Consider the following 17961-nt stretch of genomic DNA (forward strand, 5'->3'; position numbering starts at 1 on the left):
AACAGCACCCTCTACTGGTGAAGAAAAGGCTTACAGCACCTGGTATTCCCAGGCGGTCTCCCATCCAAGTACTAACCAGGCCCGACCCTGCTTAGCTTCCGAGATTGGACGAGATCGGGCGTTGTCAGGCTGGTATGGCCGTAAGCCGCAAGCACTGATGCACACAAGCTTTTTATACATGTGCCCTGTGTATGTACACTCTGGGCTGTGAGGGCTTTCTCCTTTCACTTGTCTGGAAATGTTGAGGCCGCTTTGATTGTGCGGCCCAACAAATCCGACTTCTAAAGAAGGCAAGTCAATCAATGGACACACTTTTGGTGGTTGCACACACGGGCCTGACGGATTAAAGCTCCATGGGTCCCCTAAGCCTGGCCATTCCACTAAAGAAGGAACAGCACCCTCTACTGGTGAAAGAGCAGAAGAAAAGGCTTACAGCACCTGGTATTCCCAGGCGGTCTCCCATCCAAGTACTAACCAGGCCCGACCCTGCTTAGCTTCCGAGATCGGACGAGATCGGGCGTTGTCAGGCTGGTATGGCCGTAAGCCGCAAGCACTGATGCACACAAGCTTTTTATACATGTGCCCTGTGTATGTACACTCTGGGGTGTGAGGGCTTTCTCCTTTCACTTGTCTGGAAATGTTGAGGCCGCTTTGATTGTGCGGCCCAACAAATCCGACTTCTAAAGAAGGCAAGTCAATCAATGGACACACTTTTGGTGGTTGCACACACGGGCCTGACGGATTAAAGCTCCATGGGTCCCCTAAGCCTGGCCATTCCACTAAAGAAGGAACAGCACCCTCTACTGGTGAAAGAGGAGAAGAAAAGGCTTACAGCACCTGGTATTCCCAGGCGGTCTCCCATCCAAGTACTAACCAGGCCCGACCCTGCTTAGCTTCCGAGATCGGACGAGATCGGGCGCTGTCAGGCTGGTATGGCCGTAAGCCGCAAGCACTGATGCACACAAGCTTTTTATACATGTGCCCTGTGTATGTACACTCTGGGCTGTGAGGGCTTTCTCCTTTCACTTGTCTGGATATGTTGAGGCCGCTTTGATTGTGCGGCCCAACAAATCCGACTTATAAAGAAGGCAAGTCAATCAATGGACACACTTTTGGTGGTTGCACACACGGGCCTGACGGATTAAAGCTCCATGGGTCCCCTAAGCCTGGCCATTCCACTAAAGAAGGAACAGCACCCTCTACTGGTGAAGAAAAGGCTTACAGCACCTGGTATTCCCAGGCGGTCTCCAATCCAAGTACTAACCAGGCCCGACCCTGCTTAGCTTCCGAGATCGGACGAGATCGGGCGTTGTCAGGCTGGTATGGCCGTAAGCCGCAAGCACTGATGCACACAAGCTTTTTATACATGTGCCCTGTGTATGTACACTCTGGGGTGTGAGGGTTTTCTCCTTTCACTTGTCTGGAAATGTTGAGGCCGCTTTGATTGTGCGGCCCAACAAATCCGACTTCTAAAGAAGGCAAGTCAATCAATGGACACACTTTTGGTGGTTGCACACACGGGCCTGACGGATTAAAGCTCCATGGGTCCCCTAAGCCTGGCCATTCCACTAAAGAAGGAACAGCACCCTCTACTGGTGAAGAAAAGGCTTACAGCACCTGGTATTCCCAGGCGGTCTCCCATCCAAGTACTAACCAGGCCCGACCCTGCTTAGCTTCCGAGATCGGACGAGATCGGGCGTTGTCAGGCTGGTATGGCCGTAAGCCGCAAGCACTGATGCACACAAGCTTTTTATACATGTGCCCTGTGTATGTACACTCTGGGGTGTGAGGGCTTTCTCCTTTCACTTGTCTGGAAATGTTGAGGCCGCTTTGATTGTGCGGCCCAACAAATCCGACTTCTAAAGAAGGCAAGTCAATCAATGGACACACTTTTGGTGGTTGCACACACGGGCCTGACGGATTAAAGCTCCATGGGTCCCCTAAGCCTGGCCATTCCACTAAAGAAGGAACAGCACCCTCTACTGGTGAAAGAGCAGAAGAAAAGGCTTACAGCACCTGGTATTCCCAGGCGGTCTCCCATCCAAGTACTAACCAGGCCCGACCCTGCTTAGCTTCCGAGATCGGACGAGATCGGGCGTTGTCAGGCTGGTATGGCCGTAAGCCGCAAGCACTGATGCACACAAGCTTTTTATACATGTGCCCTGTGTATGTACACTCTGGGCTGTGAGGGCTTTCTCCTTTCACTTGTCTGGAAATGTTGAGGCCGCTTTGATTGTGCGGCCCAACAAATCCGACTTCTAAAGAAGGCAAGTCAATCAATGGACACACTTTTGGTGGTTGCACACACGGGCCTGACGGATTAAAGCTCCATGGGTCCCCTAAGCCTGGCCATTCCACTAAAGAAGGAACAGCACCCTCTACTGGTGAAGAAAAGGCTTACAGCACCTGGTATTCCCAGGCGGTCTCCCATCCAAGTACTAACCAGGCCCGACCCTGCTTAGCTTCCGAGATCGGACGAGATCGGGCGTTGTCAGGCTGGTATGGCCGTAAGCCGCAAGCATTGATGCACACAAGCTTTTTATACATGTGCCCTGTGTATGTACACTCTGGGCTGTGAGGGCTTTCTCCTTTCACTTGTCTGGAAATGTTGAGGCCGCTTTGATTGTGCGGCCCAACAAATCCGACTTCTAAAGAAGGCAAGTCAATCAATGGACACACTTTTGGTGGTTGCACACACGGGCCTGACGGATTAAAGCTCCATGGGTCCCCTAAGCCTGGCCATTCCACTAAAGAAGGAACAGCACCCTCTACTGGTGAAAGAGCAGAAGAAAAGGCTTACAGCACCTGGTATTCCCAGGCGGTCTCCCATCCAAGTACTAACCAGGCCCGACCCTGCTTAGCTTCCGAGATCGGACGAGATCGGGCGCTGTCAGGCTGGTATGGCCGTAAGCCGCAAGCACTGATGCACACAAGCTTTTTATACATGTGCCCTGTGTATGTACACTCTGGGGTGTGAGGGCTTTCTCCTTTCACTTGTCTGGAAATGTTGAGGCCGCTTTGATTGTGCGGCCCAACAAATCCGACTTCTAAAGAAGGCAAGTCAATCAATGGACACACTTTTGGTGGTTGCACACACGGGCCTGACGGATTAAAGCTCCATGGGTCCCCTAAGCCTGGCCATTCCACTAAAGAAGGAACAGCACCCTCTACTGGTGAAAGAGGAGAAGAAAAGGCTTACAGCACCTGGTATTCCCAGGCGGTCTCCCATCCAAGTACTAACCAGGCCCGACCCTGCTTAGCTTCCGAGATCGGACGAGATCGGGCGCTGTCAGGCTGGTATGGCCGTAAGCCGCAAGCACTGATGCACACAAGCTTTTTATACATGTGCCCTGTGTATGTACACTCTGGGCTGTGAGGGCTTTCTCCTTTCACTTGTCTGGAAATGTTGAGGCCGCTTCGATTGTGCGGCCCAACAAATCCGACTTCTAAAGAAGGCAAGTCAATCAATGGACACACTTTTGGTGGTTGCACACACGGGCCTGACGGATTAAAGCTCCATGGGTCCCCTAAGCCTGGCCATTCCACTAAAGAAGGAACAGCACCCTCTACTGGTGAAGAAAAGGCTTACAGCACCTGGTATTCCCAGGCGGTCTCCCATCCAAGTACTAACCAGGCCCGACCCTGCTTAGCTTCCGAGATCGGACGAGATCGGGCGTTGTCAGGCTGGTATGGCCGTAAGCCGCAAGCACTGATGCACACAAGCTTTTTATACATGTGCCCTGTGTATGTACACTCTGGGCTGTGAGGGCTTTCTCCTTTCACTTGTCTGGAAATGTTGAGGCCGCTTTGATTGTGCGGCCCAACAAATCCGACTTCTAAAGAAGGCAAGTCAATCAATGGACACACTTTTGGTGGTTGCACACACGGGCCTGACGGATTAAAGCTCCATGGGTCCCCTAAGCCTGGCCATTCCACTAAAGAAGGAACAGCACCCTCTACTGGTGAAAGAGGAGAAGAAAAGGCTTACAGCACCTGGTATTCCCAGGCGGTCTCCCATCCAAGTACTAACCAGGACCAACCCTGCTTAGCTTCCGAGATCGGACGAGATCGGGCGCTGTCAGGCTGGTATGGCCGTAAGCCGCAAGCACTGATGCACACAAGCTTTTTATACATGTGCCCTGTGTATGTACACTCTGGGGTGTGAGGGCTTTCTCCTTTCACTTGTCTGGAAATGTTGAGGCCGCTTCGATTGTGCGGCCCAACAAATCCGACTTCTAAAGAAGGCAAGTCAATCAATGGACACACTTTTGGTGGTTGCACACACGGGCCTGACGGATTAAAGCTCCATGGGTCCCCTCAGCCTGGCCATTCCACTAAAGAAGGAACAGCACCCTCTACTGGTGAAGAAAAGGCTTACAGCACCTGGTATTCCCAGGCGGTCTCCCATCCAAGTACTAACCAGGCCCGACCCTGCTTAGCTTCCGAGATCGGACGAGATCGGGCGTTGTCAGGCTGGTATGGCCGTAAGCCGCAAGCACTGATGCACACAAGCTTTTTATACATGTGCCCTGTGTATGTACACTCTGGGCTGTGAGGGCTTTCTCCTTTCACTTGTCTGGAAATGTTGAGGCCGCTTTGATTGTGCGGCCCAACAAATCCGACTTCTAAAGAAGGCAAGTCAATCAATGGACACACTTTTGGTGGTTGCACACACGGGCCTGACGGATTAAAGCTCCATGGGTCCCCTAAGCCTGGCCATTCCACTAAAGAAGGAACAGCACCCTCTACTGGTGAAAGAGGAGAAGAAAAGGCTTACAGCACCTGCTATTCCCAGGCGGTCTCCCATCCAAGTACTAACCAGGCCCGACCCTGCTTAGCTTCCGAGATCGGACGAGATCGGGCGTTGTCAGGCTGGTATGGCCGTAAGCCGCAAGCACTGATGCACACAAGCTTTATATACATGTGCCCTGTGTATGTACACTCTGGGCTGTGAGGGCTTTCTCCTTTCACTTGTCTGGAAATGTTGAGGCCGCTTTGATTGTGCGGCCCAACAAATCCGACTTCTAAAGAAGGCAAGTCAATCAATGGACACACTTTTGGTGGTTGCACACACGGGCCTGACGGATTAAAGCTGCATGGGTCCCCTAAGCCTGGCCATTCCACTTAAGAAGGAACAGCACCCTCTACTGGTGAAAGAGGAGAAGAAAAGGCTTACAGCACCTGGTATTCCCAGGCGGTCTCCCATCCAAGTACTAACCAGGCCCGACCCTGCTTAGCTTCCGAGATCAGACGAGATCGGGCGCTGTCAGGCTGGTATGGCCGTAAGCCGCAAGCACTGATGCACACAAGCTTTTTATACATGTGCCCTGTGTATGTACACTCTGGGCTGTGAGGGCTTTCTCCTTTCACTTGTCTGGAAATGTTGAGGCCGCTTTGATTGTGCGGCCCAACAAATCCAACTTCTAAAGAAGGCAAGTCAATCAATGGACACACTTTTGGTGGTTGCACACACGGGCCTGACGGATTAAAGCTCCATGGGTCCCCTAAGCCTGGCCATTCCACTTAAGAAGGAACAGCACCCTCTACTGGTGAAAGAGGAGAAGAAAAGGCTTACAGCACCTGGTATTCCCAGGCGGTCTCCCATCCAAGTACTAACCAGGCCCGACCCTGCTTAGCTTCCGAGATCGGACGAGATCGGGCGTTGTCAGGCTGGTATGGCCGTAAGCCGCAAGCACTGATGCACACAAGCTTTTTATACATGTGCCCTGTGTATGTACACTCTGGGCTGTGAGGGCTTTCTCCTTTCACTTGTCTGGAAATGTTGAGGCCGCTTTGATTGTGCGGCCCAACAAATCCGACTTCTAAAGAAGGCAAGTCAATCAATGGACACACTTTTGGTGGTTGCACACACGGGCCTGACGGATTAAAGCTCCATGGGTCCCCTAAGCCTGGCCATTCCACTAAAGAAGGAACAGCACCCTCTACTGGTGAAGAAAAGGCTTACAGCACCTGGTATTCCCAGGCGGTCTCCCATCCAAGTACTAACCAGGCCCGACCCTGCTTAGCTTCCGAGATCGGACGAGATCGGGCGTTGTCAGGCTGGTATGGCCGTAAGCCGCAAGCACTGATGCACACAAGCTTTTTATACATGTGCCCTGTGTATGTACACTCTGGGCTGTGAGGGCTTTCTCCTTTCACTTGTCTGGAAATGTTGAGGCCGCTTTGATTGTGCGGCCCAACAAATCCGACTTCTAAAGAAGGCAAGTCAATCAATGGACACACTTTTGGTGGTTGCACACACGGGCCTGACGGATTAAAGCTCCATGGGTCCCCTAAGCCTGGCCATTCCACTAAAGAAGGAACAGCACCCTCTACTGGTGAAGAAAAGGCTTACAGCACCTGGTATTCCCAGGCGGTCTCCCATCCAAGTACTAACCAGGCCCGACCCTGCTTAGCTTCCGAGATCGGACGAGATCGGGCGTTGTCAGGCTGGTATGGCCGTAAGCCGCAAGCACTGATGCACACAAGCTTTTTATACATGTGCCCTGTGTATGTACACTCTGGGCTGTGAGGGCTTTCTCCTTTCACTTGTCTGGAAATGTTGAGGCCGCTTTGATTGTGCGGCCCAACAAATCCGACTTCTAAAGAAGGCAAGTCAATCAATGGACACACTTTTGGTGGTTGCACACACGGGCCTGACGGATTAAAGCTCCATGGGTCCCCTAAGCCTGGCCATTCCACTAAAGAAGGAACAGCACCCTCTACTGGTGAAGAAAAGGCTTACAGCACCTGGTATTCCCAGGCGGTCTCCCATCCAAGTACTAACCAGGCCCGACCCTGCTTAGCTTCCGAGATCGGACGAGATCGGGCGTTGTCAGGCTGGTATGGCCGTAAGCCGCAAGCACTGATGCACACAAGCTTTTTATACATGTGCCCTGTGTATGTACACTCTGGGCTGTGAGGGCTTTCTCCTTTCACTTGTCTGGAAATGTTGAGGCCGCTTTGATTGTGCGGCCCAACAAATCCGACTTTTAAAGAAGGCAAGTCAATCAATGGACACACTTTTGGTGGTTGCACACACGGGCCTGACGGATTAAAGCTCCATGGGTCCCCTAAGCCTGGCCATTCCACTAAAGAAGGAACAGCACCCTCTACTGGTGAAAGAGGAGAAGAAAAGGCTTACAGCACCTGGTATTCCCAGGCGGTCTCCCATCCAAGTACTAACCAGGCCCGACCCTGCTTAGCTTCCGAGATCGGGCGCTGTCAGGCTGGTATGGCCGTAAGCCGCAAGCACTGATGCACACAAGCTTTTTATACATGTGCCCTGTGTATGTACACTCTGGGGTGTGAGGGCTTTCTCCTTTCACTTGTCTGGAAATGTTGAGGCCGCTTTGATTGTGCGGCCCAACAAATCCGACTTCTAAAGAAGGCAAGTCAATCAATGGACACACTTTTGGTGGTTGCACACACGGGCCTGACGGATTAAAGCTCCATGGGTCCCCTAAGCCTGGCCATTCCACTAAAGAAGGAACAGCACCCTCTACTGGTGAAGAAAAGGCTTACAGCACCTGGTATTCCCAGGCGGTCTCCCATCCAAGTACTAACCAGGCCCGACCCTGCTTAGCTTCCGAGATCGGACGAGATCGGGCGTTGTCAGGCTGGTATGGCCGTAAGCCGCAAGCACTGATGCACACAAGCTTTTTATACATGTGCCCTGTGTATGTACACTCTGGGCTGTGAGGGCTTTCTCCTTTCACTTGTCTGGAAATGTTGAGGCCGCTTTGATTGTGCGGCCCAACAAATCCGACTTCTAAAGAAGGCAAGTCAATCAATGGACACACTTTTGGTGGTTGCACACACGGGCCTGACGGATTATAGCTCCATGGGTCCCCTAAGCCTGGCCATTCCACTAAAGAAGGAACAGCACCCTCTACTGGTGAAGAAAAGGCTTACAGCACCTGGTATTCCCAGGCGGTCTCCCATCCAAGTACTAACCAGGCCCGACCCTGCTTAGCTTCCGAGATCGGACGAGATCGGGCGTTGTCAGGCTGGTATGGCCGTAAGCCGCAAGCACTGATGCACACAAGCTTTTTATACATGTGCCCTGTGTATGTACACTCTGGGCTGTGAGGGCTTTCTCCTTTCACTTGTCTGGAAATGTTGAGGCCGCTTTGATTGTGCGGCCCAACAAATCCGACTTCTAAAGAAGGCAAGTCAATCAATGGACACACTTTTGGTGGTTGCACATACGGGCCTGACGGATTAAAGCTCCATGGGTCCCCTAAGCCTGGCCATTCCACTAAAGAAGGAACAGCACCCTCTACTGGTGAAAGAGGAGAAGAAAAGGCTTACAGCACCTGGTATTCCCAGGCGGTCTCCCATCCAAGTACTAAACAGGCCCGACCCTGCTTAGCTTCCGAGATCGGACGAGATCGGGCGTTGTCAGGCTGGTATGGCCGTAAGCCGCAAGCACTGATGCACACAAGCTTTTTGTACATGTGCCCTGTGTATGTACACTCTGGGCTGTGAGGGCTTTCTCCTTTCACTTGTCTGGAAATGTTGAGGCCGCTTTGATTGTGCGGCCCAACAAATCCGACTTCTAAAGAAGGCAAGTCAATCAATGGACACACTTTTGGTGGTTGCACACACGGGCCTGACGGATTAAAGCTCCATGGGTCCCCTAAGCCTGGCCATTCCACTAAAGAAGGAACAGCACCCTCTACTGGTGAAGAAAAGGCTTACAGCACCTGGTATTCCCAGGCGGTCTCCCATCCAAGTACTAACCAGGCCCGACCCTGCTTAGCTTCCGAGATCAGACGAGATCGGGCGTTGTCAGGCTGGTATGGCCGTAAGCCGCAAGCACTGATGCACACAAGCTTTTTATACATGTGCCCTGTGTATGTACACTCTGGGCTGTGAGGGCTTTCTCCTTTCACTTGTCTGGAAATGTTGAGGCCGCTTTGATTGTGCGGCCCAACAAATCCGACTTCTAAAGAAGGCAAGTCAATCAATGGACACACTTTTGGTGGTTGCACACACGGGCCTGACGGATTAAAGCTCCATGGGTCCCCTAAGCCTGGCCATTCCACTAACGAAGGAACAGCACCCTCTACTGGTGAAAGAGGAGAAGAAAAGGCTTACAGCACCTGGTATTCCCAGGCGGTCTCCCATCCAAGTACTAACCAGGCCCGACCCTGCTTAGCTTCCGAGATCGGACGAGATCGGGCGTTGTCAGGCTGGTATGGCCGTAAGCCGCAAGCACTGATGCACACAAGCTTTTTATACATGTGCCCTGTGTATGTACACTCTGGGCTGTGAGGGCTTTCTCCTTTCACTTGTCTGGAAATGTTGAGGCCGCTTTGATTGTGCGGCCCAACAAATCCGACTTCTAAAGAAGGCAAGTCAATCAATGGACACACTTTTGGTGGTTGCACACACGGGCCTGACGGATTAAAGCTCCATGGGTCCCCTAAGCCTGGCCATTCCACTAAAGAAGGAACAGCACCCTCTACTGGTGAAAGAGGAGAAGAAAAGGCTTACAGCACCTGGTATTCCCAGGCGGTCTCCCATCCAAGTACTAACCAGGCCCGACCCTGCTTAGCTTCCGAGATCGGACGAGATCGGGCGCTGTCAGGCTGGTATGGCCGTAAGCCGCAAGCACTGATGCACACAAGCTTTTTATACATGTGCCCTGTGTATGTACACTCTGGGGTGTGAGGGCTTTCTCCTTTCACTTGTCTGGAAATGTTGAGGCCGCTTTGATTGTGCGGCCCAACAAATCCGACTTCTAAAGAAGGCAAGTCAATCAATGGACACACTTTTGGTGGTTGCACACACGGGCCTGACGGATTAAAGCTCCATGGGTCCCCTAAGCCTGGCCATTCCACTAAAGAAGGAACAGCACCCTCTACTGGTGAAGAAAAGGCTTACAGCACCTGGTATTCCCAGGCGGTCTCCCATCCAAGTACTAACCAGGCCCGACCCTGCTTAGCTTCCGAGATCGGACGAGATCGGGCGTTGTCAGGCTGGTATGGCCGTAAGCCGCAAGCACTGATGCACACAAGCTTTTTATACATGTGCCCTGTGTATGTACACTCTGGGCTGTGAGGGCTTTCTCCTTTCACTTGTCTGGAAATGTTGAGGCCGCTTTGATTGTGCGGCCCAACAAATCCGACTTCTAAAGAAGGCAAGTCAATCAATGGACACACTTTTGGTGGTTGCACACACGGGCCTGACGGATTATAGCTCCATGGGTCCCCTAAGCCTGGCCATTCCACTAAAGAAGGAACAGCACCCTCTACTGGTGAAGAAAAGGCTTACAGCACCTGGTATTCCCAGGCGGTCTCCCATCCAAGTACTAACCAGGCCCGACCCTGCTTAGCTTCCGAGATCGGACGAGATCGGGCGTTGTCAGGCTGGTATGGCCGTAAGCCGCAAGCACTGATGCACACAAGCTTTTTATACATGTGCCCTGTGTATGTACACTCTGGGCTGTGAGGGCTTTCTCCTTTCACTTGTCTGGAAATGTTGAGGCCGCTTTGATTGTGCGGCCCAACAAATCCGACTTCTAAAGAAGGCAAGTCAATCAATGGAAACACTTTTGGTGGTTGCACATACGGGCCTGACGGATTAAAGCTCCATGGGTCCCCTAAGCCTGGCCATTCCACTAAAGAAGGAACAGCACCCTCTACTGGTGAAAGAGGAGAAGAAAAGGCTTACAGCACCTGGTATTCCCAGGCGGTCTCCCATCCAAGTACTAAACAGGCCCGACCCTGCTTAGCTTCCGAGATCGGACGAGATCGGGCGTTGTCAGGCTGGTATGGCCGTAAGCCGCAAGCACTGATGCACACAAGCTTTTTATACATGTGCCCTGTGTATGTACACTCTGGGCTGTGAGGGCTTTCTCCTTTCACTTGTCTGGAAATGTTGAGGCCGCTTTGATTGTGCGGCCCAACAAATCCGACTTCTAAAGAAGGCAAGTCAATCAATGGACACACTTTTGGTGGTTGCACACACGGGCCTGACGGATTAAAGCTCCATGGGTCCCCTAAGCCTGGCCATTCCACTAAAGAAGGAACAGCACCCTCTACTGGTGAAGAAAAGGCTTACAGCACCTGGTATTCCCAGGCGGTCTCCCATCCAAGTACTAACCAGGCCCGACCCTGCTTAGCTTCCGAGATCGGACGAGATCGGGCGTTGTCAGGCTGGTATGGCCGTAAGCCGCAAGCACTGATGCACACAAGCTTTTTATACATGTGCCCTGTGTATGTACACTCTGGGGTGTGAGGGCTTTCTCCTTTCACTTGTCTGGAAATGTTGAGGCCGCTTTGATTGTGCGGCCCAACAAATCCGACTTCTAAAGAAGGCAAGTCAATCAATGGACACACTTTTGGTGGTTGCACACACGGGCCTGACGGATTAAAGCTCCATGGGTCCCCTAAGCCTGGCCATTCCACTAACGAAGGAACAGCACCCTCGACTGGTGAAAGAGGAGAAGAAAAGGCTTACAGCACCTGGTATTCCCAGGCGGTCTCCCATCCAAGTACTAACCAGGCCCGACCCTGCTTAGCTTCCGAGATCGGACGAGATCGGGCGTTGTCAGGCTGGTATGGCCGTAAGCCGCAAGCACTGATGCACACAAGCTTTTTATACATGTGCCCTGTGTATGTACACTCTGGGCTGTGAGGGCTTTCTCCTTTCACTTGTCTGGAAATGTTGAGGCCGCTTTGATTGTGCGGCCCAACAAATCCGACTTCTAAAGAAGGCAAGTCAATCAATGGACACACTTTTGGTGGTTGCACACACGGGCCTGACGGATTAAAGCTCCATGGGTCCCCTAAGCCTGGCCATTCCACTAAAGAAGGAACAGCACCCTCTACTGGTGAAAGAGGAGAAGAAAAGGCTTACAGCACCTGGTATTCCCAGGCGGTCTCCCATCCAAGTACTAACCAGGCCCGACCCTGCTTAGCTTCCGAGATCGGGCGCTGTCAGGCTGGTATGGCCGTAAGCCGCAAGCACTGATGCACACAAGCTTTTTATACATGTGCCCTGTGTATGTACACTCTGGGGTGTGAGGGCTTTCTCCTTTCACTTGTCTGGAAATGTTGAGGCCGCTTTGATTGTGCGGCCCAACAAATCCGACTTCTAAAGAAGGCAAGTCAATCAATGGACACACTTTTGGTGGTTGCACACACGGGCCTGACGGATTAAAGCTCCATGGGTCCCCTAAGCCTGGCCATTCCACTAAAGAAGGAACAGCACCCTCTACTGGTGAAAGAGGAGAAGAAAAGGCTTACAGCACCTGGTATTCCCAGGCGGTCTCCCATCCAAGTACTAACCAGGCCCGACCCTGCTTAGCTTCCGAGATCGGACGAGATCGGGCGCTGTCAGGCTGGTATGGCCGTAAGCCGCAAGCACTGATGCACACAAGCTTTTTATACATGTGCCCTGTGTATGTACACTCTGGGGTGTGAGGGCTTTCTCCTTTCACTTGTCTGGAAATGTTGAGGCCGCTTTGATTGTGCGGCCCAACAAATCCGACTTCTAAAGAAGGCAAGTCAATCAATGGACACACTTTTGGTGGTTGCACACACGGGCCTGACGGATTAAAGCTCCATGGGTCCCCTAAGCCTGGCCATTCCACTAAAGAAGGAACAGCACCCTCTACTGGTGAAGAAAAGGCTTACAGCACCTGGTATTCCCAGGCGGTCTCCCATCCAAGTACTAACCAGGCCCGACCCTGCTTAGCTTCCGAGATCGGACGAGATCGGGCGTTGTCAGGCTGGTATGGCCGTAAGCCGCAAGCACTGATGCACACAAGCTTTTTATACATGTGCCCTGTGTATGTACACTCTGGGCTGTGAGGGCTTTCTCCTTTCACTTGTCTGGAAATGTTGAGGCCGCTTTGATTGTGCGGCCCAACAAATCCGACTTCTAAAGAAGGCAAGTCAATCAATGGACACACTTTTGGTGGTTGCACACACGGGCCTGACGGATTAAAGCTCCATGGGTCCCCTAAGCCTGGCCATTCCACTAACGAAGGAACAGCACCCTCTACTGGTGAAAGAGGAGAAGAAAAGGCTTACAGCACCTGGTATTCCCAGGCGGTCTCCCATCCAAGTACTAACCAGGCCCGACCCTGCTTAGCTTCCGAGATCGGACGAGATCGGGCGTTGTCAGGCTGGTATGGCCGTAAGCCGCAAGCACTGATGCACACAAGCTTTTTATACATGTGCCATGTGTATGTACACTCTGGGCTGTGAGGGCTTTCTCCTTTCACTTGTCTGGAAATGTTGAGGCCGCTTTGATTGTGCGGCCCAACAAATCCGACTTCTAAAGAAGGCAAGTCAATCAATGGACACACTTTTGGTGGTTGCACACACGGGCCTGACGGATTAAAGCTCCATGGGTCCCCTAAGCCTGGCCATTCCACTAAAGAAGGAACAGCACCCTCTACTGGTGAAAGAGGAGAAGAAAAGGCTTACAGCACCTGGTATTCCCAGGCGGTCTCCCATCCAAGTACTAACCAGGCCCGACCCTGCTTAGCTTCCGAGATCGGACGAGATCGGGCGCTGTCAGGCTGGTATGGCCGTAAGCCGCAAGCACTGATGCACACAAGCTTTTTATACATGTGCCCTGTGTATGTACACTCTGGGGTGTGAGGGCTTTCTCCTTTCACTTGTCTGGAAATGTTGAGGCCGCTTTGATTGTGCGGCCCAACAAATCCGACTTCTAAAGAAGGCAAGTCAATCAATGGACACACTTTTGGTGGTTGCACACACGGGCCTGACGGATTAAAGCTCCATGGGTCCCCTAAGCCTGGCCATTCCACTAAAGAAGGAACAGCACCCTCTACTGGTGAAGAAAAGGCTTACAGCACCTGGTATTCCCAGGCGGTCTCCCATCCAAGTACTAACCAGGCCCGACCCTGCTTAGCTTCCGAGATCGGACGAGATCGGGCGTTGTCAGGCTGGTATGGCCGTAAGCCGCAAGCACTGATGCACACAAGCTTTTTATACATGTGCCCTGTGTATGTACACTCTGGGCTGTGAGGGCTTTCTCCTTTCACTTGTCTGGAAATGTTGAGGCCGCTTTGATTGTGCGGCCCAACAAATCCGACTTCTAAAGAAGGCAAGTCAATCAATGGACACACTTTTGGTGGTTGCACACACGGGCCTGACGGATTATAGCTCCATGGGTCCCCTAAGCCTGGCCATTCCACTAAAGAAGGAACAGCACCCTCTACTGGTGAAGAAAAGGCTTACAGCACCTGGTATTCCCAGGCGGTCTCCCATCCAAGTACTAACCAGGCCCGACCCTGCTTAGCTTCCGAGATCGGACGAGATCGGGCGTTGTCAGGCTGGTATGGCCGTAAGCCGCAAGCACTGATGCACACAAGCTTTTTATACATGTGCCCTGTGTATGTACACTCTGGGCTGTGAGGGCTTTCTCCTTTCACTTGTCTGGAAATGTTGAGGCCGCTTTGATTGTGCGGCCCAACAAATCCGACTTCTAAAGAAGGCAAGTCAATCAATGGACACACTTTTGGTGGTTGCACACACGGGCCTGACGGATTAAAGCTCCATGGGTCCCCTAAGCCTGGCCATTCCACTAAAGAAGGAACAGCACCCTCTACTGGTGAAAGAGGAGAAGAAAAGGCTTACAGCACCTGGTATTCCCAGGCGGTCTCCCATCCAAGTACTAACCAGGCCCGACCCTGCTTAGCTTCCGAGATCGGACGAGATCGGGCGCTGTCAGGCTGGTATGGCCGTAAGCCGCAAGCACTGATGCACACAAGCTTTTTATACATGTGCCCTGTGTATGTACACTCTGGGGTGTGAGGGCTTTCTCCTTTCACTTGTCTGGAAATGTTGAGGCCGCTTTGATTGTGCGGCCCAACAAATCCGACTTCTAAAGAAGGCAAGTCAATCAATGGACACACTTTTGGTGGTTGCACACACGGGCCTGACGGATTAAAGCTCCATGGGTCCCCTAAGCCTGGCCATTCCACTAAAGAAGGAACAGCACCCTCTACTGGTGAAGAAAAGGCTTACAGCACCTGGTATTCCCAGGCGGTCTCCCATCCAAGTACTAACCAGGCCCGACCCTGCTTAGCTTCCGAGATCGGACGAGATCGGGCGTTGTCAGGCTGGTATGGCCGTAAGCCGCAAGCACTGATGCACACAAGCTTTTTATACATGTGCCCTGTGTATGTACACTCTGGGCTGTGAGGGCTTTCTCCTTTCACTTGTCTGGAAATGTTGAGGCCGCTTTGATTGTGCGGCCCAACAAATCCGACTTCTAAAGAAGGCAAGTCAATCAATGGACACACTTTTGGTGGTTGCACACACGGGCCTGACGGATTAAAGCTCCATGGGTCCCCTAAGCCTGGCCATTCCACTAAAGAAGGAACAGCACCCTCTACTGGTGAAAGAGGAGAAGAAAAGGCTTACAGCACCTGGTATTCCCAGGCGGTCTCCCATCCAAGTACTAACCAGGCCCGACCCTGCTTAGCTTCCGAGATCGGACGAGATCGGGCGCTGTCAGGCTGGTATGGCCGTAAGCCGCAAGCACTGATGCACACAAGCTTTTTATACATGTGCCCTGTGTATGTACACTCTGGGGTGTGAGGGCTTTCTCCTTTCACTTGTCTGGAAATGTTGAGGCCGCTTTGATTGTGCGGCCCAACAAATCCGACTTCTAAAGAAGGCAAGTCAATCAATGGACACACTTTTGGTGGTTGCACACACGGGCCTGACGGATTAAAGCTCCATGGGTCCCCTAAGCCTGGCCATTCCACTAAAGAAGGAACAGCACCCTCTACTGGTGAAGAAAAGGCTTACAGCACCTGGTATTCCCAGGCGGTCTCCCATCCAAGTACTAACCAGGCCCGACCCTGCTTAGCTTCCGAGATCGGACGAGATCGGGCGTTGTCAGGCTGGTATGGCCGTAAGCCGCAAGCACTGATGCACACAAGCTTTTTATACATGTGCCCTGTGTATGTACACTCTGGGCTGTGAGGGCTTTCTCCTTTCACTTGTCTGGAAATGTTGAGGCCGCTTTGATTGTGCGGCCCAACAAATCCGACTTCTAAAGAAGGCAAGTCAATCAATGGACACACTTTTGGTGGTTGCACACACGGGCCTGACGGATTATAGCTCCATGGGTCCCCTAAGCCTGGCCATTCCACTAAAGAAGGAACAGCACCCTCTACTGGTGAAGAAAAGGCTTACAGCACCTGGTATTCCCAGGCGGTCTCCCATCCAAGTACTAACCAGGCCCGACCCTGCTTAGCTTCCGAGATCGGACGAGATCGGGCGTTGTCAGGCTGGTATGGCCGTAAGCCGCAAGCACTGATGCACACAAGCTTTTTATACATGTGCCCTGTGTATGTACACTCTGGGCTGTGAGGGCTTTCTCCTTTCACTTGTCTGGAAATGTTGAGGCCGCTTTGATTGTGCGGCCCAACAAATCCGACTTCTAAAGAAGGCAAGTTAATCAATGGACACACTTTTGGTGGTTGCACATACGGGCCTGACGGATTAAAGCTCCATGGGTCCCCTAAGCCTGGCCATTCCACTAAAGAAGGAACAGCACCCTCTACTGGTGAAAGAGGAGAAGAAAAGGCTTACAGCACCTGGTATTCCCAGGCGGTCTCCCATCCAAGTACTAAACAGGCCCGACCCTGCTTAGCTTCCGAGATCGGACGAGATCGGGCGTTGTCAGGCTGGTATGGCCGTAAGCTGCAAGCACTGATGCACACAAGCTTTTTATACATGTGCCCTGTGTATGTACACTCTGGGCTGTGAGGGCTTTCTCCTTTCACTTGTCTGGAAATGTTGAGGCCGCTTTGATTGTGCGGCCCAACAAATCCGACTTCTAAAGAAGGCAAGTCAATCAATGGACACACTTTTGGTGGTTGCACACACGGGCCTGACGGATTAAAGCTCCATGGGTCCCCTAAGCCTGGCCATTCCACTAAAGAAGGAACAGCACCCTCTACTGGTGAAGAAAAGGCTTACAGCACCTGGTATTCCCAGGCGGTCTCCCATCCAAGTACTAACCAGGCCCGACCCTGCTTAGCTTCCGAGATCGGACGAGATCGGGCGTTGTCAGGCTGGTATGGCCGTAAGCCGCAAGCACTGATGCACACAAGCTTTTTATACATGTGCCCTGTGTATGTACACTCTGGGCTGTGAGGGCTTTCTCCTTTCACTTGTCTGGAAATGTTGAGGCCGCTTTGATTGTGCGGCCCAACAAATCCGACTTCTAAAGAAGGCAAGTCAATCAATGGACACACTTTTGGTGGTTGCACACACGGGCCTGACGGATTAAAGCTCCATGGGTCCCCTAAGCCTGGCCATTCCACTAAAGAAGGAACAGCACCCTCTACTGGTGAAGAAAAGGCTTACAGCACCTGGTATTCCCAGGCGGTCTCCCATCCAAGTACTAACCAGGCCCGACCCTGCTTAGCTTCCGAGATCGGACGAGATCGGGCGTTGTCAGGCTGGTATGGCCGTAAGCCGCAAGCACTGATGCACACAAGCTTTTTATACATGTGCCCTGTGTATGTACACTCTGGGCTGTGAGGGCTTTCTCCTTTCACTTGTCTGGAAATGTTGAGGCCGCTTTGATTGTGCGGCCCAACAAATCCGACTTCTAAAGAAGGCAAGTCAATCAATGGACACACTTTTGGTGGTTGCACACACGGGCCTGACGGATTATAGCTCCATGGGTCCCCTAAGCCTGGCCATTCCACTAAAGAAGGAACAGCACCCTCTACTGGTGAAGAAAAGGCTTACAGCACCTGGTATTCCCAGGCGGTCTCCCATCCAAGTACTAACCAGGCCCGACCCTGCTTAGCTTCCGAGATCGGACGAGATCGGGCGTTGTCAGGCTGGTATGGCCGTAAGCCGCAAGCACTGATGCACACAAGCTTTTTATACATGTGCCCTGTGTATGTACACTCTGGGCTGTGAGGGCTTTCTCCTTTCACTTGTC

General features: G+C 52.2%; 44 non-coding genes and 2 pseudogenes across 44 annotated transcripts; all 46 read right to left on the bottom strand.

Annotated features, from left to right (window-relative positions):
* Nucleotides 1-27: 27 nt before the first annotated feature.
* LOC143336879 (5S ribosomal RNA) lies at nt 28-146 on the bottom strand. Its single transcript, XR_013078622.1, has one exon. It is a non-coding gene; the product is annotated as a 5S ribosomal RNA (ribosomal RNA).
* A 280-nt stretch (nt 147-426) lies between these two features.
* On the bottom strand, nt 427-545 carry LOC143337127 (5S ribosomal RNA). Its single transcript, XR_013078778.1, has one exon. It is a non-coding gene; the product is annotated as a 5S ribosomal RNA (ribosomal RNA).
* A 280-nt stretch (nt 546-825) lies between these two features.
* On the bottom strand, nt 826-944 carry LOC143337357 (5S ribosomal RNA). The gene has a single exon (XR_013078997.1). It is a non-coding gene; the product is annotated as a 5S ribosomal RNA (ribosomal RNA).
* Nucleotides 945-1215: 271 nt separating this feature from the next.
* On the bottom strand, nt 1216-1334 carry LOC143336884 (5S ribosomal RNA). The gene has a single exon (XR_013078627.1). It is a non-coding gene; the product is annotated as a 5S ribosomal RNA (ribosomal RNA).
* A 271-nt stretch (nt 1335-1605) lies between these two features.
* LOC143337128 (5S ribosomal RNA) lies at nt 1606-1724 on the bottom strand. Its single transcript, XR_013078779.1, has one exon. It is a non-coding gene; the product is annotated as a 5S ribosomal RNA (ribosomal RNA).
* Nucleotides 1725-2004: 280 nt separating this feature from the next.
* LOC143337129 (5S ribosomal RNA) lies at nt 2005-2123 on the bottom strand. The gene has a single exon (XR_013078780.1). It is a non-coding gene; the product is annotated as a 5S ribosomal RNA (ribosomal RNA).
* Nucleotides 2124-2394: 271 nt separating this feature from the next.
* On the bottom strand, nt 2395-2513 carry LOC143337130 (5S ribosomal RNA). Its single transcript, XR_013078781.1, has one exon. It is a non-coding gene; the product is annotated as a 5S ribosomal RNA (ribosomal RNA).
* A 280-nt stretch (nt 2514-2793) lies between these two features.
* On the bottom strand, nt 2794-2912 carry LOC143337369 (5S ribosomal RNA). Its single transcript, XR_013079008.1, has one exon. It is a non-coding gene; the product is annotated as a 5S ribosomal RNA (ribosomal RNA).
* A 280-nt stretch (nt 2913-3192) lies between these two features.
* LOC143337382 (5S ribosomal RNA) lies at nt 3193-3311 on the bottom strand. The gene has a single exon (XR_013079020.1). It is a non-coding gene; the product is annotated as a 5S ribosomal RNA (ribosomal RNA).
* Nucleotides 3312-3582: 271 nt separating this feature from the next.
* Nucleotides 3583-3701, bottom strand: LOC143337131 (5S ribosomal RNA). Its single transcript, XR_013078782.1, has one exon. It is a non-coding gene; the product is annotated as a 5S ribosomal RNA (ribosomal RNA).
* A 280-nt stretch (nt 3702-3981) lies between these two features.
* LOC143336831 (5S ribosomal RNA) lies at nt 3982-4100 on the bottom strand. The gene has a single exon (XR_013078577.1). It is a non-coding gene; the product is annotated as a 5S ribosomal RNA (ribosomal RNA).
* Nucleotides 4101-4371: 271 nt separating this feature from the next.
* On the bottom strand, nt 4372-4490 carry LOC143337132 (5S ribosomal RNA). Its single transcript, XR_013078783.1, has one exon. It is a non-coding gene; the product is annotated as a 5S ribosomal RNA (ribosomal RNA).
* A 280-nt stretch (nt 4491-4770) lies between these two features.
* On the bottom strand, nt 4771-4889 carry LOC143336864 (5S ribosomal RNA). Its single transcript, XR_013078608.1, has one exon. It is a non-coding gene; the product is annotated as a 5S ribosomal RNA (ribosomal RNA).
* Nucleotides 4890-5169: 280 nt separating this feature from the next.
* On the bottom strand, nt 5170-5288 carry LOC143337549 (5S ribosomal RNA). Its single transcript, XR_013079180.1, has one exon. It is a non-coding gene; the product is annotated as a 5S ribosomal RNA (ribosomal RNA).
* Nucleotides 5289-5568: 280 nt separating this feature from the next.
* On the bottom strand, nt 5569-5687 carry LOC143337133 (5S ribosomal RNA). The gene has a single exon (XR_013078784.1). It is a non-coding gene; the product is annotated as a 5S ribosomal RNA (ribosomal RNA).
* Nucleotides 5688-5958: 271 nt separating this feature from the next.
* LOC143337135 (5S ribosomal RNA) lies at nt 5959-6077 on the bottom strand. Its single transcript, XR_013078786.1, has one exon. It is a non-coding gene; the product is annotated as a 5S ribosomal RNA (ribosomal RNA).
* A 271-nt stretch (nt 6078-6348) lies between these two features.
* On the bottom strand, nt 6349-6467 carry LOC143337136 (5S ribosomal RNA). The gene has a single exon (XR_013078787.1). It is a non-coding gene; the product is annotated as a 5S ribosomal RNA (ribosomal RNA).
* Nucleotides 6468-6738: 271 nt separating this feature from the next.
* Nucleotides 6739-6857, bottom strand: LOC143337137 (5S ribosomal RNA). The gene has a single exon (XR_013078788.1). It is a non-coding gene; the product is annotated as a 5S ribosomal RNA (ribosomal RNA).
* Nucleotides 6858-7137: 280 nt separating this feature from the next.
* LOC143336932 (5S ribosomal RNA) lies at nt 7138-7246 on the bottom strand (annotated as a pseudogene).
* Nucleotides 7247-7517: 271 nt separating this feature from the next.
* Nucleotides 7518-7636, bottom strand: LOC143337138 (5S ribosomal RNA). Its single transcript, XR_013078789.1, has one exon. It is a non-coding gene; the product is annotated as a 5S ribosomal RNA (ribosomal RNA).
* A 271-nt stretch (nt 7637-7907) lies between these two features.
* On the bottom strand, nt 7908-8026 carry LOC143337139 (5S ribosomal RNA). The gene has a single exon (XR_013078790.1). It is a non-coding gene; the product is annotated as a 5S ribosomal RNA (ribosomal RNA).
* Nucleotides 8027-8306: 280 nt separating this feature from the next.
* Nucleotides 8307-8425, bottom strand: LOC143336834 (5S ribosomal RNA). Its single transcript, XR_013078580.1, has one exon. It is a non-coding gene; the product is annotated as a 5S ribosomal RNA (ribosomal RNA).
* Nucleotides 8426-8696: 271 nt separating this feature from the next.
* Nucleotides 8697-8815, bottom strand: LOC143336808 (5S ribosomal RNA). The gene has a single exon (XR_013078555.1). It is a non-coding gene; the product is annotated as a 5S ribosomal RNA (ribosomal RNA).
* A 280-nt stretch (nt 8816-9095) lies between these two features.
* LOC143337141 (5S ribosomal RNA) lies at nt 9096-9214 on the bottom strand. Its single transcript, XR_013078792.1, has one exon. It is a non-coding gene; the product is annotated as a 5S ribosomal RNA (ribosomal RNA).
* Nucleotides 9215-9494: 280 nt separating this feature from the next.
* LOC143337393 (5S ribosomal RNA) lies at nt 9495-9613 on the bottom strand. Its single transcript, XR_013079031.1, has one exon. It is a non-coding gene; the product is annotated as a 5S ribosomal RNA (ribosomal RNA).
* Nucleotides 9614-9884: 271 nt separating this feature from the next.
* LOC143337143 (5S ribosomal RNA) lies at nt 9885-10003 on the bottom strand. Its single transcript, XR_013078793.1, has one exon. It is a non-coding gene; the product is annotated as a 5S ribosomal RNA (ribosomal RNA).
* Nucleotides 10004-10274: 271 nt separating this feature from the next.
* On the bottom strand, nt 10275-10393 carry LOC143337144 (5S ribosomal RNA). The gene has a single exon (XR_013078794.1). It is a non-coding gene; the product is annotated as a 5S ribosomal RNA (ribosomal RNA).
* Nucleotides 10394-10673: 280 nt separating this feature from the next.
* LOC143336836 (5S ribosomal RNA) lies at nt 10674-10792 on the bottom strand. Its single transcript, XR_013078582.1, has one exon. It is a non-coding gene; the product is annotated as a 5S ribosomal RNA (ribosomal RNA).
* A 271-nt stretch (nt 10793-11063) lies between these two features.
* On the bottom strand, nt 11064-11182 carry LOC143337145 (5S ribosomal RNA). Its single transcript, XR_013078795.1, has one exon. It is a non-coding gene; the product is annotated as a 5S ribosomal RNA (ribosomal RNA).
* Nucleotides 11183-11462: 280 nt separating this feature from the next.
* LOC143337146 (5S ribosomal RNA) lies at nt 11463-11581 on the bottom strand. Its single transcript, XR_013078796.1, has one exon. It is a non-coding gene; the product is annotated as a 5S ribosomal RNA (ribosomal RNA).
* A 280-nt stretch (nt 11582-11861) lies between these two features.
* LOC143336933 (5S ribosomal RNA) lies at nt 11862-11970 on the bottom strand (annotated as a pseudogene).
* A 280-nt stretch (nt 11971-12250) lies between these two features.
* LOC143337405 (5S ribosomal RNA) lies at nt 12251-12369 on the bottom strand. Its single transcript, XR_013079042.1, has one exon. It is a non-coding gene; the product is annotated as a 5S ribosomal RNA (ribosomal RNA).
* Nucleotides 12370-12640: 271 nt separating this feature from the next.
* On the bottom strand, nt 12641-12759 carry LOC143337148 (5S ribosomal RNA). The gene has a single exon (XR_013078798.1). It is a non-coding gene; the product is annotated as a 5S ribosomal RNA (ribosomal RNA).
* Nucleotides 12760-13039: 280 nt separating this feature from the next.
* Nucleotides 13040-13158, bottom strand: LOC143337149 (5S ribosomal RNA). Its single transcript, XR_013078799.1, has one exon. It is a non-coding gene; the product is annotated as a 5S ribosomal RNA (ribosomal RNA).
* A 280-nt stretch (nt 13159-13438) lies between these two features.
* Nucleotides 13439-13557, bottom strand: LOC143337416 (5S ribosomal RNA). Its single transcript, XR_013079053.1, has one exon. It is a non-coding gene; the product is annotated as a 5S ribosomal RNA (ribosomal RNA).
* Nucleotides 13558-13828: 271 nt separating this feature from the next.
* On the bottom strand, nt 13829-13947 carry LOC143337150 (5S ribosomal RNA). Its single transcript, XR_013078800.1, has one exon. It is a non-coding gene; the product is annotated as a 5S ribosomal RNA (ribosomal RNA).
* Nucleotides 13948-14218: 271 nt separating this feature from the next.
* On the bottom strand, nt 14219-14337 carry LOC143337151 (5S ribosomal RNA). Its single transcript, XR_013078801.1, has one exon. It is a non-coding gene; the product is annotated as a 5S ribosomal RNA (ribosomal RNA).
* A 280-nt stretch (nt 14338-14617) lies between these two features.
* LOC143337428 (5S ribosomal RNA) lies at nt 14618-14736 on the bottom strand. The gene has a single exon (XR_013079064.1). It is a non-coding gene; the product is annotated as a 5S ribosomal RNA (ribosomal RNA).
* Nucleotides 14737-15007: 271 nt separating this feature from the next.
* On the bottom strand, nt 15008-15126 carry LOC143337152 (5S ribosomal RNA). Its single transcript, XR_013078802.1, has one exon. It is a non-coding gene; the product is annotated as a 5S ribosomal RNA (ribosomal RNA).
* Nucleotides 15127-15406: 280 nt separating this feature from the next.
* On the bottom strand, nt 15407-15525 carry LOC143337440 (5S ribosomal RNA). Its single transcript, XR_013079075.1, has one exon. It is a non-coding gene; the product is annotated as a 5S ribosomal RNA (ribosomal RNA).
* A 271-nt stretch (nt 15526-15796) lies between these two features.
* LOC143337153 (5S ribosomal RNA) lies at nt 15797-15915 on the bottom strand. The gene has a single exon (XR_013078803.1). It is a non-coding gene; the product is annotated as a 5S ribosomal RNA (ribosomal RNA).
* Nucleotides 15916-16186: 271 nt separating this feature from the next.
* LOC143337154 (5S ribosomal RNA) lies at nt 16187-16305 on the bottom strand. The gene has a single exon (XR_013078804.1). It is a non-coding gene; the product is annotated as a 5S ribosomal RNA (ribosomal RNA).
* Nucleotides 16306-16585: 280 nt separating this feature from the next.
* Nucleotides 16586-16704, bottom strand: LOC143336837 (5S ribosomal RNA). The gene has a single exon (XR_013078583.1). It is a non-coding gene; the product is annotated as a 5S ribosomal RNA (ribosomal RNA).
* A 271-nt stretch (nt 16705-16975) lies between these two features.
* On the bottom strand, nt 16976-17094 carry LOC143337155 (5S ribosomal RNA). The gene has a single exon (XR_013078805.1). It is a non-coding gene; the product is annotated as a 5S ribosomal RNA (ribosomal RNA).
* A 271-nt stretch (nt 17095-17365) lies between these two features.
* On the bottom strand, nt 17366-17484 carry LOC143337156 (5S ribosomal RNA). Its single transcript, XR_013078806.1, has one exon. It is a non-coding gene; the product is annotated as a 5S ribosomal RNA (ribosomal RNA).
* A 271-nt stretch (nt 17485-17755) lies between these two features.
* LOC143337157 (5S ribosomal RNA) lies at nt 17756-17874 on the bottom strand. The gene has a single exon (XR_013078807.1). It is a non-coding gene; the product is annotated as a 5S ribosomal RNA (ribosomal RNA).
* Between the last annotated feature and the right edge of the window lie 87 nt (nt 17875-17961).

This window comes from Chaetodon auriga, chromosome 18 (assembly GCF_051107435.1).
Source record: "Chaetodon auriga isolate fChaAug3 chromosome 18, fChaAug3.hap1, whole genome shotgun sequence".
NCBI classification, from domain to species: domain Eukaryota; kingdom Metazoa; phylum Chordata; class Actinopteri; order Chaetodontiformes; family Chaetodontidae; genus Chaetodon; species Chaetodon auriga.